Source organism: Neolamprologus brichardi, chromosome 16 (assembly GCF_056152115.1).
Source record: "Neolamprologus brichardi isolate AB-2024 chromosome 16, ASM5615211v1, whole genome shotgun sequence".
NCBI lineage: Eukaryota > Metazoa > Chordata > Actinopteri > Cichliformes > Cichlidae > Neolamprologus > Neolamprologus brichardi.
The window spans coordinates 27,174,734-27,190,379 of NC_142119.1; the positions used below are offsets into that span (position 1 = coordinate 27,174,734).

The 15,646-nt window shown below is 41.0% G+C and overlaps 1 protein-coding gene across 8 annotated transcripts in view; it reads left to right on the top strand.

The window, feature by feature from the left end:
* dip2a (DIP2 acetate--CoA ligase A) overlaps nucleotides 1-15,646 on the top strand; it is an 86,784-nt gene that overhangs the window by 3,063 nt on the left and 68,075 nt on the right. The window lies entirely within an intron of this gene.

Sequence of the window (15,646 nt, forward strand, 5' to 3'; positions counted from 1 at the left end):
GAGCACACTGACTTACTTAAACTCTAAATAAAATGTGAAAGTGGTTTAAAGTCAGTAAAAGTGCGATTCTTGGCATTCCTCCATGAAATTCATGACTAAACCAGTGACATTCAAAGCTAAAAGCATCTCCATCAATATAGCTACTGGTAGCCAGATGTTAGTGCTTTAAAGCCAGATCCATACTGGTTGCCGCTATTTCTGCTCTTTCTCACATGTAGACCTCAGACAGATACACGGGAGTCACATCTGGATATTTTCCACAGTTGTTCTATCCCAAGTGTGGCAACAGCAGGAAATAGTCTGATCTTGACGTGTTTTTGAGGGAGCTTCCCAGTTAGAGTGCAGGGGAGGCACCATACACGGCGCCCTCACGCTTGCTGTCTATATAACAGAACGCTTACCCCCTCCTTTCTAATGTGGGCTCTTTTGCCTATTACAGAATTCGTAGCAGCGAGAGTTCAGCTAATGTGTTCTCTGATAAGTTCAGGCTTCGTTGCGTGTGTGAAAACGGCTCTACAGAGATAAGCGTGGTGTCATCAGACTTTCCAACTTTCATCCAACTTGCAGTACGAAGCTGATTGAGAAACTGTGTTTTGTTTTTGGCCTTCAGTCTTTATGTAGGCTGGCTTCGTGAGACACGTAGCTTTTTCAAAAGTGCTGCTTCTCCTCCCACCAAATTCTACACATCATTAAAACGGACCTGTGTTGTTTCTCCGCTGACCTGGATGCAGATCAGTGGCCAAGAGATGGGGCTTAAAGGAGGGCAAGAAGACGAATGATCCCCATTATCTCCTGCAGGGAGGAAAGAGGGAGAAAGACGTGTCTGCTGAGTAATTCATAGGCTCACTCTATCATTCCCTGCTTTTCTGCCCTCCTCCTCTCTTTGCTCTCTAAACCCTCTGATTACAAAGTCTTTTTTAGTCCAGTGCTTGCTGGTGTTTGCTGGGAAACTGCCAAACTCTTGGTCGGTCATTGTGCTTTCCTTGCCTGCTCCCTTTCAGTAAACATTTACAGACGTGCGTGGCAAGTTTTGCTGGTAGTTGAAATGTCGTCTTGCTTCTTTGATAAGTGTTTAGACTCATTGAAACCTTTGTAGAAGTTTTGAGGTGTTTGGAAGATCCAGCAGCACAAGTGTGGCTAATGCTTTCTGCAAACACACAATTTTTAAAAAAAAGTGTTTATCACAGTTCAGCAAGCCATGGTTTTCTTTTAATTTGTTCTACTTTTTACCCATATTCTAGTTTCAGTTGTTGTCTTGACCCAATTAGCCCTGAAGATCATTGAAGATTAATGATTTATTCAGTCATTTAGATAAGAGGAAACTTTAGTCTCGCAGGTAAAGAGGTGATCAGGCACTGCCCTGTCAAGTAGTAAAGAAGTAATGAGATGGTGACGATTAAGCTCACACTTGCCTGTCAACCTCTGGCACACGTTGAGTCGTTTGCATCTAATCGCTGCTAATGGATAAAAACCTTTACTTTGTCACCATTCCCTCCCTCAACATATACCTTAATGAAAGGCTGCACAATTAATCAATTTCAATTTTGCCTCTCTACAGTCTCATTTTTACCTGACAATTCTGCTACTTGTGCTGCAGAGCGGGGATGCACTGCGTCAAAACAAGCAGCAGTAAATTCTCCCTAAACAGTAATGGCAAGACCGCATTACAGCACTTGACAGAGTGGAAACGGCCAGAGAGGACAGAGGCGAAACAAATGTGTCTGCGATGGAGAACAAAACGAGCCACAGAAAGTTGCCGTTGTGAGAGATTTTTCCAATTTCCCAGAGGATTGTAGCCGTCAAAAGCACACATTGTAACTACACTGAGATACATGTTCGAAGGAAACTAGCTGAGAGTTGGTCAGCTGGGACGGGCTCCAGCCTCCGTCTGCAACTCTCACTCGGATAAGTGGTTAAGGAAATGGACGGATGGATTACAGTTATGGCTTCCGGCATTTATGAAACGATAAAAATTATTTTCTGCATTTTTTTTTTTTTTTTTTTGCAGCGGTTTCATCTTTCTCTAAACACCCCCTCAAACTATCTCCCCTACTGGCTGTGGTAGGTTTAATTTAGCTTGAGACAGGACGAGAAGTCCAGTAAGGAGCAAAATCGCAGTAACTGTGATCCCAATATGGAGCAAAATAATTGTGACGAGTATTTTTTTGTTGTTGCCATAATTGGGCAGCTCTACAGTAGCATACCATAAGGCGTCTGAATCGATCGTGGTCAAAAGCCTGGATACTTGGTGTGGAGAGTGAGTAGCTTTGGTGGCCAGCGCTTTTGTAAAACAGAACCTCTTTGGAAAGTATGAGTGTACAGGAAACCCCTGTGAGCTGGCTCTGAGGTTTTGTTAACGAAAGACCACTCACTGAGGGGTGAGCCCACTTAATTCTCCTGAGTCACGGCTTACTGTGGTCACTTGTGGTCCCGCCGCCCCACTCATGAAAAAAGAAACATGGAGTTCAGCCTATTGTTGAGCAGAACCAAACATCAGATAAATATGGGATCACGCTGTATGCTAAGAGCTTCGAGAACATGTAGGATTTGGGGCGATTAGAGGGCTTTGTACACGGTTCCCAGTTTGCTCTGTAATAGGATCCAAAGGAGAAAAATGTTGAGCTTCGGAGCAATCTAGCAGGTTGCGGTAGCTGCTCCAAAGTCCAGCTCGCGGATGGAGAGGCAGCTTTGCTTTAGCTGTGCCCCTGCCGTGGTGGAGCGTGGAATAAATATTTCACGGGTGTGCCTCAGAGCACAGAAGAGCTTCGGATTCTCCCGCTGCTCTTATGTACAGACCCCCCTGCTTATGCCAGTCTGTGCGCATGTTTGCTCTCGGTTTGTGTCTCTGAATGCTTTGTCGAGGTGGTCCTTTCCATTTATGGGATGCAAAACTGCATAGCTGTGTTTTTCATTTAAACCAGCAATGATCCACAGAAGCAGCTATTGTCATACCAGTCTGCTTTGTTCCTCTCTACTCTAGGTCCTTTTTTTTTTTTATTTTTAAATACTTCTCAACATCCTGACTCTTGTCTTTTATGGGAGTTCTGAATATTTAATAGATGTAGTGTGTGAATGTAATATCTAAAATATGACCTTTTCCTCCACTTGTTTTTTCAGCTGTGGATGAGTGTACATTGTTACATTTTCAACAGCTCTGTAATCTTGGTGTCACTCTGTGTTAGAGTTATAATGCTTTCAGTTTCTATAAGTGCAACGGATGTTTATTAATAATAGTCGGTACAATTTTAATACATGTTAATATTGTGACGTTTTACCATTCATTCTTTTAAATTCCCTGCTGTTTTGCATCTCTGTGGAAGGATTGTGACAGATTTTGTCTTAGATGGATTTTAAAGTTTGTTCTCAGATAACACACAAGTGCTTCTCTCTCTGTCTCTGAATGCATTCAGCAAATATCTCAGTGAGACATTTGATTCTGGTAATGGATTTAACCATAAAATGACACACACTTACTGGTGCGTCTCAACTGTTTTATTGCTTGTGGTTGAAACTCATGGCAGAAAGTGCTGATTTTGGTCACGCTGTGAAACCCATCTTCTGTATGGAGCTCTCAACATACAATGACTGTAGACTTGTTTTAATTAACATAAAACTAAATTGATGAGTGTTTTTTTTTTTTTTTTTTGCAGTTTTATAGAAACGCTACGCTTAATCAGAGATTAAGTGCCCATCAGCAGCCGAAATGAGAAGCAAATGAGCCCATTTAGTTGTTGCATTGGCACATGGGCACAGTTAAGGCTCATGAAGGTTTAACTGTAGTGTGGCATGCATGTCTGCTTGCTATTGTTGCAAAGAATTATGTAATTGTACTTGTCATATTCAGCACTCTGGTATGATGAAGCAGTGACCTTGATTATGTCTGCAGTGCACTGTGGATTGTGGATTGTTTAACGTTTTGCATGCATAAGTTATGGGGTGGACTAACACCTATTTTAATCAAAAAATGCTATTTTAAGTGTATTTGTGATCATATTTAATTGTATTGGTTTTTCTTTCCCAGTGACAGTGGCAATGAAAAGAATCGTCCTTTCTCCATTCATCCATTCATTTAGAAAGCTCGGATAGCTGACTGGAGGCATTACTAAGATGACTGATGAGCCTTGGTTCCACAAGGACTTTCTAGCATTTCTTGTGGGTATATATCAGATTACGAAGCCAAAAAAAGTTAATTAAAGAGCCAAATCATTGGACCTTTGCACTGGTCAAGGCTCATTAATTACTATAAAGTAGAGGCTGTGCTATACTTACATTGGTAAATGCTGGCAGCTCACCTGGCTGCTACTGCATGCGCTGCATACAGTATAATGTATGTTTCCCTGTGTTTTTATGTTAGCTTGAGTGTCCTGCTTTTGTGTTCTCTTGTATATCGCGTCTCTGTGCACTAAGATCATTGGGGGTTTTTTTCTGTCTAATTCCACTACCTACATAGCTGTGTGCAATGGTGCCAGCTTCCAGCTATGACACCATCCTGCCTATAGCTTCCACTGAGCTCTGTAGTCGGCTAAGAAGCACTGCTCACCTTAAAATACGAATAGATATAAAGGTGTGTTCTTTTTTTGCACCTTAAGTTCAGAATGGCTTCCTTTGTTTAATGTGTGGCAGATATTGTGTCTTTGGTGCTATCGGTGACTCAGTGCATGTGTCCTTGCTGCTGAAGAAATGGCATATGCAATAGAAAGCATGGCTGTGCGGCAGGCACTGGTGCCAGGGAGATCTGCTGACCAAACAAGCCGCATGCCTTACTTCAAGGACACGTTGCAATTTTTACGCTCTGTCCACTGGATTCTTCTGCCCCAAAAGGCTTTCGTTATGCCTCAATCAGCTTTCTGGTGTAAATTCTTTCCTGCCAGTTCACCTGTCTGTATGTGGGTGTGCTTGATTCCTGCCAAACGCACGGGCTTCACATTAGGGGTAGAAACCAGCTCAGGACAGAAAGTGGGATAATCACAGCGTGTTCTCATCGGGTGGCTTTTATCTCCCCAAATGCTGTAAATGAAACCTCCAAAAGATAATGAATTTTCCCTCCACAAGAACACAGTGTCCACAACACTTTTACTGCAGTGTTTTCAAAGTGCAAAGTGAATTGCTTGCAGGGTATTGAAGGGTGTGCAGGCGTGAGGTTAGTGAGCTGTGCCGAAAGCCTTCCCACTGTATAAAGTTATTCAGAGCCCAAATCATCAGTTCATCCACACAGCCTTTCATCACTCTTGCTGTTTTATTTGATCAGAATTCTTCGTGCTTAATATTTGACTTCTGCATTTGCAGCTGAATATATTCACAACACGTTTCCAGACATCAGAGCTGTACTTACCCGTGCACCCTTTCATGCATAGATTCATTGTGTAACATCGGCTGCTTCTGTTAAAATCTTCTGACACAGCGTCAACACCACTACATCTCATCCACTGCACTCATTAATGCCTTTATGAAGATGTAAGATATTTTATTCACAGGATAATAAGGAGTGGAACTGTCTTGTGTGGAAGCACCTTTTTCTTTTGTGATTGTTTTAAGTCGGCCAGTGTTTAAAATTCCACGTTCAAGTAAAATGTGTGATGCTAATTCACTCCAGAGATGTGTCTGGTCAGCGCTGTCGGCACGTACCAGCTTCTTTTGAGTCTTTCTGGTCGGGAGCCTGCAGAGCTCAACCTACATAGCATGACGGCACCATGTGGCGTCTGCTGAACCCGGCCAGACGGCGATCAGACGTCAGTAACAGAAAAGAGGATAAGGACCGCATGTGCTGTTGAGAAAATGTCAAATTTGGATTCTGCGGCTGTTTGTTGCAAAGATTGATGCCCAATTAGATTGCGCTGATAATAGTTTGGGATGGATTACAAAAAACCCCAACTTTGATGTTGGAATAAAAGCTAATGAGAGCTGTCTGAAAAGTCAAAAAACAAACTCTGATTTTTCTTTTCTCGCTGTTCAGTCAATGTCTAGACCCACTCAGGTGTGATACGCTGATCAAAGACAAACACGGCCCTTTGTAGCTGCATTGTGAGCCTTCCTGGTGAAAAACAAACATACAGAAAATGCCGGGAATGTGCTGTGACCTATCAACTTAACCATGAGGAGAGGGCTTAACAAATCCCCCAACCACTGCTGGAGGGCACAGCTGCATACAGCAAAAGAGAAGGCTAGCATAGCAGGTTGTCCCAGCCTTTTACAAGAACAAGGCTGGTTACCCCCTCGTCTTTTCCTCATTCCCTTAGGTGTCCCTGTGGAATATAAGAGGAAAGGAACAGACAAGAAACGAGCCAGCTTGTTTCATTTCTTTTTTTATTGTTGGGGCTAAAGGCAAGCTTTTTTTTTTTTTTTTTTTTTTTTTTTTAAGGTGTAAAACTTAACTTGGCAGACTCGACTCACATACCAGAAAATGTGTTTTCAGCCTGTTCGCTCCGAACAGGCAGACAGTTTTAGGTGAGCTGTGCTTCTGTTTCTCTCCAGAGACTTCTCAGCACGTAAGTTTAGCCAGAAAGAAAGCAGGGATGCAAAGCGAAGGCAAGTCAGGACTGCATTTAAAGCTCCTAAGGCATAACCGAGAAAATATGGGGACTCCTTCTGCATTTGATAATTACCGACTAGTGTCTAAAAGCAAAAGGCTGTAAATCATCTCAATAAAATCCAAGTTATTAATTTTTTTATGAGACTTTCTTTTTTTTGGCTGAAAGTTGTAATTGCTGCATTTCATCACATGGTGTGTAATATCTGCTCCACAGACTCTTAAAAATAAAAACAAACAATACAATTACACTACGACTGCTGTGGGACATGTTGTTTGAACTTAGCAGCCTGGTGCCGTTATCGAAGGTTTTATCCAACCGTAGGATAAATAATTTAATGAGCACTTGTAGCGTTATAATGTCCACATTTTAATCTGTTGTTTACCATGTTTCCAAGTTGTAGCATGTAAACAGGGACGGGTCTGAAGTTCATTCTTTTACGAGCTAGTGCATCTTTAGTTCACTTAAAGCACCTAAAGCAAATTTGGCATTGAAATAAAAGTTTCCCATCCAGTCAGACAGATTCTGTATTGTGACAGTGTGGGGGCACAGCTGAAGTGGCTGTCAAAACGTTAAAAATGTGAGGCAGATATTTGCCAAATGCTGATAACGCCTCTTCAGATAGGACAAGGAAAATCATGTGAGATTGTAATAAAAGCCCTGGGGCTACCCGACTCTTTTGTAAAGGAAAACAAAGGGAAACTCAAGGTTTTCACAGGGCTTAGGTGCTGTCAGGATCTTGGGGTTAAAATAATTGAAAATACATGTAAGGTTTTTTTTTTTTCACATTTTAATTATTTAAAAATAATTTTAAAAAAGCTCTGACACTTTTTGTGCTTGTGGATAAATTCTGTTAATCTTACAAAATAACATGTTTGAGATTTTCACAGTATTTTTTGTCCTGTCTCCCTCCACTCACCCTGAACTGCAGGAGGTTTCTTCCTGTTAAAATGAGTTTTGGAGAACAAAGAGTTTTTCTTGTAATTTAAAGCTCATTGAGGTGACTGTTGTTGTGATTTAGTAATATATGAATAAAATTGAACTGAAGATGTAAATATACATCAACGCAACATTTGAACCATCAACCTAACAATTTGTTTTGAGACATGGACAGGTTTCTTCTGGGGTTGCCTGATTGTGTCTGACACCAGACAAGAACTTGCTTCTTCATGCTTTGGTGAATTGCAGGATCGGCCTTCTTAAGGACATATATGCATCTTTAATGTGAGTTTGGAGGCTGGAGCAAAGCCTCTGACTTCGTTGTCCTTCTGGAGCTGTACTGGAGATACACTAATGCCATTGGGAAGGGCGTTTCCATGGGGGTTTGTTTTTGGTTTGCCACATGTTTAACTGTGTCAAAGTAATCTCCATATACCATTATTTTGTAACAGAATAGGTTTTTGTAAAAAAAAAGAAAAGAAGTAAAAACCCCCCAAAAACATCAAATTTGAACCTTAGCGAACCTCTAACAAGCTTACAAGTAGTTACAATAGTAACCCATCTACATTACAATCGTTTAAGATCGACCATATTCCTCTTTCCATATGAACTGGTGACAGACACATGAGTCTGAACCAAAGGGAACATTTCTGGATTTGTAAATCACAGGCCACTAAATACTCCCGTTCCCCACCCGCCCATTGCTTTTTCTATTTCCTTTTTTTAAATAAACCTTATTTGCCTTTGCATTCCTGTTGTCTGTGGCTGCTGCTGCTGTGTGCATGATGAATGTTTTGGGCTTGGTATTGATATTTTTCTGGGCTCCTGCATGTGTCCAGGTTTTGAAGATTGGTGGAGCTTCACAGGTGGAATATTCCAGTGGAAGCTTTCCACAAGGTCCTTGCTGGAACACCTTTAGAAAAGATCTAGTGAACTCTAATAAACCCTATTTCACTGCCTGATAAAGGGTTGTGTGCCGAAACACTTTTTTTAAGGTCAAACTTGACCATGCTGTGAGAATAAACTTTATTTGAAAAGCGAGTGCCTTGGAGTTCTTTGATGATTTAAGCTTGAAATATCAGTAGTTGTGAAATAGGCTACATTATTTATATGTTCTCTCTGTCTGCTAACGTTGTTGTTTACAGGATTTACTCCCTGCCAGAAAAAACTATGCATCATTTATCTCTTTTTGTTGTTGTTGACACTTACCTTATTGATGGTGTACAACTTGTTATACAAGTCGCCTGCTGTATGAGTTGAATGCACAGAGATATGTTAGATAGTGAGTGTCTATCACATAGCAATCGCACATTCATTAAATCGCTGATTGACAGCTCATTAAAGCCACCTCTTTGTGTGTCTATGTGTGTGTCTGCGTTTGTGCACACAAAACATTCGATCTGATATGTCGCTCAAATACCTTTTTACATTGATTCGGCTTATCGTGCTCCACAAAAGCACTAGAAGGTGTTTAAAAAGGTAAGAGATTATCCAAGTTGCCTGACTGGTGCTGTAACGCTCTGCTCCCCACAAATAGACCCTTTTAAATCTCGCTTAACTTTCGGTTTTCAAACCTTATTGTCATTGCTTTGGTTATTTTGACCAGTAGAAATGAAAGCCGCAGCCACTAACATACAGCCTAAGTTATAAGAAGCTGAAAGGATAATGATTAGGTAATTACATAATAATAATAATAATAATAATAGTAATAATAATAATAATAATAATAATAATAATAATAATAATAATAATAATAATAATAATAATTATAACACTAATCGTGATTGTTGCGATGGGTTAAAAAGCAATAGGGACATCTTTCCTGCTGCTGAATTAACTGACACAACCATCTGCTGCAAGCCAAACACGTCTCAGAGAGAGTCCGAGACGATGAGAGTTTTAACTCCGCGTTTAAACCTCTAAATATCAGCTTCCTGTGTTAAACACACCTCAGCTTTGAAATAACACAATAAAAGGTTGTGATAGTCAGGAACAAAAACCTCTCTCCTGCCTCTTGAAAACTTCTAAAGATGAGCCAGCAAACGGTTTCTTGATCAAAGGGGAGGTGCAGCATCTTACTAAGTCCATGTTTGGCATTGTATCAACTGGGCTTATCTATGTAGTAACTGTATGTCTTTGTAACTAAACATAACAGTAGTTTTCTTGTAAATTTGCTGGGCTTTTAAAGTTAAAAAAAAGTCAGCTAGGACTTATTATCAAAGGTGGTTGTGTGCAATCTCCATTCCTGAGTAATGATGTATAAATTTGGTCTCATTCTCTGCAAGTTCAAAGTCTAAACTAATCAGTGTGATACTTTCTCTGCCACTAACAGATGTTCTACTGATACTGCGCTCACAGTGGAGCGCGGGGTTGAGGTGTTTTACTGCGAAGAACCTTTCCAAGCTGATGAATACATTTAAATGAGCAGAACTCAGGAAACACTTTGTCCATACTGAGATCATATCAGTATAGGTGCCAATGTGCAGTGGTGTGGTGTCTGGCTGCTCTCATGAAATCAAACATTCGGTGTTTGGAGTTTTGGCGATTGCCGCCACGCCCTGGAAATATTGAATAACCTCTCCTCGGTGTTACGTGTGGAATCCCAGGCACTTTGGGGTGAACAATGGCACGGATACAACTTTAAGCTGACTCGTAATCTAATATAACACACACATATACACACATGTCATTACTCACAACATTCCTGACATAGAGGTCTCAGTCCTCAGCAGACTGTGGGTAATGCTCACGGCTGCCGTCCTATAACAAGTTTGTGCGACTCGCCCCGCGATGACAGGTGAAGCTCAGTTGTTACATTTTGATTCTCATATGTCTGGTCACCATTAACGGCGCTCCCTATGCTTTGTCTGCTTTGACTGTTGGCCAAGAAACTAATTACACAACCCCATATAAGGCACCCCGATTCCCCTCTCTTTTACAGCTGCAGTTTACTTGTCTGTTATTGAAATTTTTCGCTGTGTGCTCTCAGATGCTGCACAGATGTCGTGCTTGCTAGACATTACACGTACTTACATCAGTACCTTTTACCCAATCAAGCTTTGTAACGAACATGTTGCTGCATTGCACAGTTTTTCTCTGTAGTTTTTTTTTTTGTGTGCTTTAAAGCTGCTTTAAATCCTTGTCTTAACTTCTCTAAGTCATAAGAATCAAACAGGTGTTGGATTAGCTATTTCACATCGTTGGCTTTATTCTGTCTTCCATCAGCAAAGCGAATCTTAAGTCTCCGCTGCCAACAAGTGGCAGTATCTGCTGGCAGGCTCTGCTTGTATGTGAAGCCCCTGACGACACGCTTTGTCTGCAGCCTCCATTTGTGCGGTATGTGAGCGAGTAAGCCATATGACCTGAAAATCAGACAGCTAACCCATGACAGAATTGCTGCCGCTGCTGCTTCCTTGTCCCTCCTTGTTATCTAATTTGATAAGTCAAACTAAATTGGATTTTACTGCTGTGAGGCTGGGTCTATATTTAGCCAGCGGGACATTAAATCACACTACTCTTGCAACCAGGTGATTTTACTTGATGCAGAAAGAGTATCTATAGTATTTATAGTCAATACGTGAACCTTTATTTAGTTTTCAGTATTTATTTTAAAAAATGTGGTTTACTCCTACTTAGTTTCCAGAGAGGGTCTTCTGGTTTCAACGTTTTGTTTCGGAACAAAGGGGGAATTTCTGGTGGTTATCACAGGGAAATTTTAAGAAGTTCAGAATAGGTATTACATTACAAACCCAGCATTTTCTTTGAAGGCAGCTGACTCAGTCATGTAGGCATCACTGTCTCTATAGTTTTAGTTACATTTCACCAGTCTAGTTTTTATTTTTATCCCAGACTGGAAAACAACAACTTCTTCCAAACCTAGTTTTAGTTAACTCGAGACACATTTCTGCACAGCTGCCATCCAAACGGGGGGAATTTACACCACAAAGGTCTGCTTCAGTGGGAAGATGCCAACTATATCGCTGATGAATTATGCAGTTCCTGCTGGTTCTCTACTTGTGCACTTCCTCAAGTTATCCCTTTAACAGTTCCGCTTTTTTATTGCAAATATTTCAATGTCCTAGTTTTGCCCCTTTCTGTGTTGTGTACTGTAAGCAGTCATCGAAATTCAGTAATCGTCATATTGACCAAGCTACTGAAAATGTCTGAAAATGTGGAAGAAGTCACTGAGGGAAGATGATTTCTATTTAAAGGTGACCTTTAATTCCAGACATGCAGTTTGGTCTGGTTTTCTGACCTTAAATCCACTACATCCAAGTTGAATCTATAAAGAGAGTTGTATTTTCATGTCTGTGTTCAAACAGTCAACTGGAAAAAAAGAGAAGCGAGGAAAATCACAACACCCGCATTTACATTTTCCCTATACAGAAAGCACCCAGTGAAAAAGTGCATTTGGTAGAGTATTGCATCTGAACTGTAATATTAGTACTCTTAATAGCAATGCATGCTCATACTAAACAGGGCCATAGTTTCAAATATTTAAGTCAGCATATATGAGGCACAAGTTCTAGCTTACAACTGCTCTAAGCACTTGGTTCCTGACTTTTTTTTTTTTAACTTGTGGCTCTGTATGCTGTTAGTGAGGACGAACATCCTTAATATGGTGGTCTGAGGCATTCGACTCTGGCTGTGAGCACCAAAAATTCAGTTTACAATGGGCAGCCGATCAGAAGAAAGGAGAGAGTAAAGGGAGAGTAGCTGAAACTCCTTCTGTCAGGCTGTGGATGAACTGAGAGTCTGCACCAAGGCCCGTATAAGATAAATAAGCATTATTTTGAACTGTCAGTCATGCGAAGCTACTCTAATAGAGTCCAAGAATAAAAAATATACTTTTGGACATGAACATAATGTAGCCCCATTAATCACTGCATGTACTGGTGCATACAGAAGTAAAAACATCATCAGTATTGGCTAGGTCTTTTTTTCTTCTATTAAGCAAAGGATCTAAACTTTCAAAAAGATAACTGCAGCATCTAAATCTACTCCATGGATCATCTCTTTGATCCTCTGTAAAGAATCGTGAAGTATTCTCTACAGGCCCCAGCAGGATCCTCCTTAAGGCCTTGACCAACGACCCGTTGTCACTGATGCCGCATCAGGATGAGTGTTTTATCCCCTGCAGGTTACAGAAGATGAATGATAAAGGCTAACACAAAAATTCAGCTGAGCTACCATCAATCTGCAGTTTTCTGTGTTTTCTGGAGACCATGTGCTCTAGGATAGTCTGGCTTCACGGTCATACGGGACCCCTGCTCTGCTCTTTTTTTTCCCCCTCCTTATGTGTGTACAGATAAAAAAACACACAGGCACTCTTTCTCTTGTGTCATACAGTCTGTTGGTTGATTTAGGCGTGAGTTTGGCCCCCAGCTCACATGTGTATAAGTGCAAAAGCAGACCTTGTACTGGACGTCTTGTCTGGGTCTCTGTGGAACTGACCATTTATTCTGGTTCTTTGCCTATTTTTTTCTCTCCTGTGAGGTCTGATGGAGAGCACTGGAGAGTGCTGTTCTCAGTGAAAAATGCTGTTACAAGACTTAGCCAGGAAAAGAGTTTGTTTTCGTCTTTGGAATTAGCTCCACTTGTTTTTGAAGTATCAACTCACACGTTAAACCCCACCCATAGCAATCCAATACTGGTTCCACAAATAAGGAATATTTTGTCTGGTGTCACGGACTGGTATTTATTAATTGCATTTTTTTGGGGATGTTTATTTTGAAACAATATGTTACAGAAGTTCAGGCATTCCTGTGGTGAGTTTGTGAATCTTTTGGCTTGATCCTGAAGATTGGCCAGTAATTCCAGAGGTTTGAATTGAACCTATTTACACACAACAGTTGGCACATGCGTGATAATCGTAAACGGTCTCTTTCTAAGAAGTATACACAAATATATGTCTGTGTTTCTGTATGAAACACCATGTAATGATTTTGGAGGGTCCCCAGTGAGGGAGAGGCTTCAGCATATTAGCAAATAGAGGCCGATTAACCTTCAGTGCTTTTAGTAGATGGTATCGGCTGGATAGTGTTACTGAGCAAAAGCCCCGTGAATGGTATCACTCCAGCTGACTCTCTGCTGTGCCTTATCTTCTGCATGTCCTGGATGAATGGCGAGCAGCCCAGCCTGCGCCTTTGAATTGTGGGCGTGTGAGGAATGTGTGGTCAGACAAAAAGGCATTGGAGGGCTTTGAGGCATTTTAGAACAACCATATTATTCAGTTTTTTGTTGTTTTTTTTTCATGCAGCCGTGAGAGGTTTAAGAGTACCTCGAGCAACTGGTGAAATAGACTCCAAGAAGTAGTCTGTTTGACAGACATGAACAAACAAGCCTCTTTGGTCGCTGCTATTCTGTTTGTTTATGTGATTTAATGCACATTATCCATCATGAATCACCGGGATTGTTTTCCTGCAAGATGTAAATTCTCAGCCTCTGAAGCTATACTTCAAGGCTCTGAAGTTTGTCAGAGTGATTGTTTACATATGCTTCAGGAGATGTTGGGTTTCTTTGGGGCATATTGTAAGTCTGCTGTCAGTCTTTCCCTTTCTTCTCTCTCTCATGCATGCTTTAAAGAGCGCGAGGCTAACCTCGGCTCACCTCAGGCTGGAATCTACCGTATTTTTCTTTTTTCCCTGGGTTTGTTTCCTTCTCTCTGCCTGTCAGATTCCTTGCTGAGAGGCTCACTGAAGGGTGTGACTGCTGAAAATAATGCTCAAAGTTTCAGTGGGGAAGATATTGATTGAGGAGCCAGAGGATGGAGAAGCAAAGCGAAAGTCGGGATGAGGGAGTGGCTGATGGTGAGAGGGGAGACTAAAGAACTGATAGGTGGAAATAATGACCAGAAGAAAGATGAGAGTGTGAAGGCTGGAATGATAACAAAAGATATCTCCTGAACTTGGTGTGGGGAACGGGATGAAACGTGTAGAGAGATTTGTGATGTGTGTCCAGGAATAGATAAATTCAATTCGCCTGTCCTGGGATTTTTCATACTATTTATGACAAAGTAGCCCTTTTAGTGATTTATTGATTTACAGCAATTGATCTTGAAAGGTAAGACTGTGAACATGTCTATAGATGTTCTTAAAATTTGTTAGGCCTTTTCCCAAATGATGCACACTGTTAAACACGGTCCATTTGGGTGCAGTTTACACTTTCGCCTTACAAGCAAAGGATCCCCGGTTCGATTCTGGGAGGAGACACATTACTACTCGGATTGTGTCGGGAAGGGTGTGCGGAATAAACAAACTGTCAAATCAAAAAATGTGGTGCTACCCACTATGGCGAAACCTTGTGAATAAGTGATGTTTACTCTGTGAAATCCAAAATCTGATCAGCTTTTAAAGGAGCTCAGGAATCATTTTTAGGGAAGCCTCAGTCGGACATTTGTTCCTCTTCAGCAGTTCACTGAGATCACTGCTTATACCATGTAGAAGCATTTAAGTCAGGATTTTATGAAATCTGAGCGTCATTCTGTAACCTGCAATGATCCTACAGTCATCCTACATTCTGCTCGTCTGAACCACATATCAACAACCAGCTAAATTAGCAGATATATTAATGCTGTCAGTGTCATACCAGGGCTATCTTTATATGCAACATTGCATTAGAGTTCATTGATTTTAGAGCAGTGATTCCCAAATCGAGGGCCATGAGACCCTGATGAGCTGTGAAGCTGCAAAAAATAATTCAAGATAAACTTTTATTTTCAATTTTGTAAATCCGCTTAAAATTAGCTTGATTGCATATCTAATTCAGGGCTGCGGCTGGGCTGTAGGCTGTCCCAGCTGTGTTAGGGTGAGAGGCAGGGTGGGCAGGTGGCAAGTCTATCACAAAGCTAATACGGAGAGACAGACAATCATGCCTGCTAACATTTACATCTGTGGCCAATTTAGAATCACAGATGAATCTATTAAGCATGCTTTTGGACCTTAGTGCCCTGAGAAAACCCACACATGCACACGGAGAACATGCAAACTGCACACAGAATAATAAAAGTTATAAACACATTGGATCTTTGAAAGTTGAAAATCTTGCTGATATACAGAATAAAATGATAAAATGGTTTGTGGAAATCAAAATCATCTACCCTTAGAGGGCTGGATTCTGAATCACACCAAAAATGAAAGTGTTCAAGAGATGAAAAATTCTAGCTTGTCCTGAGCATTTTC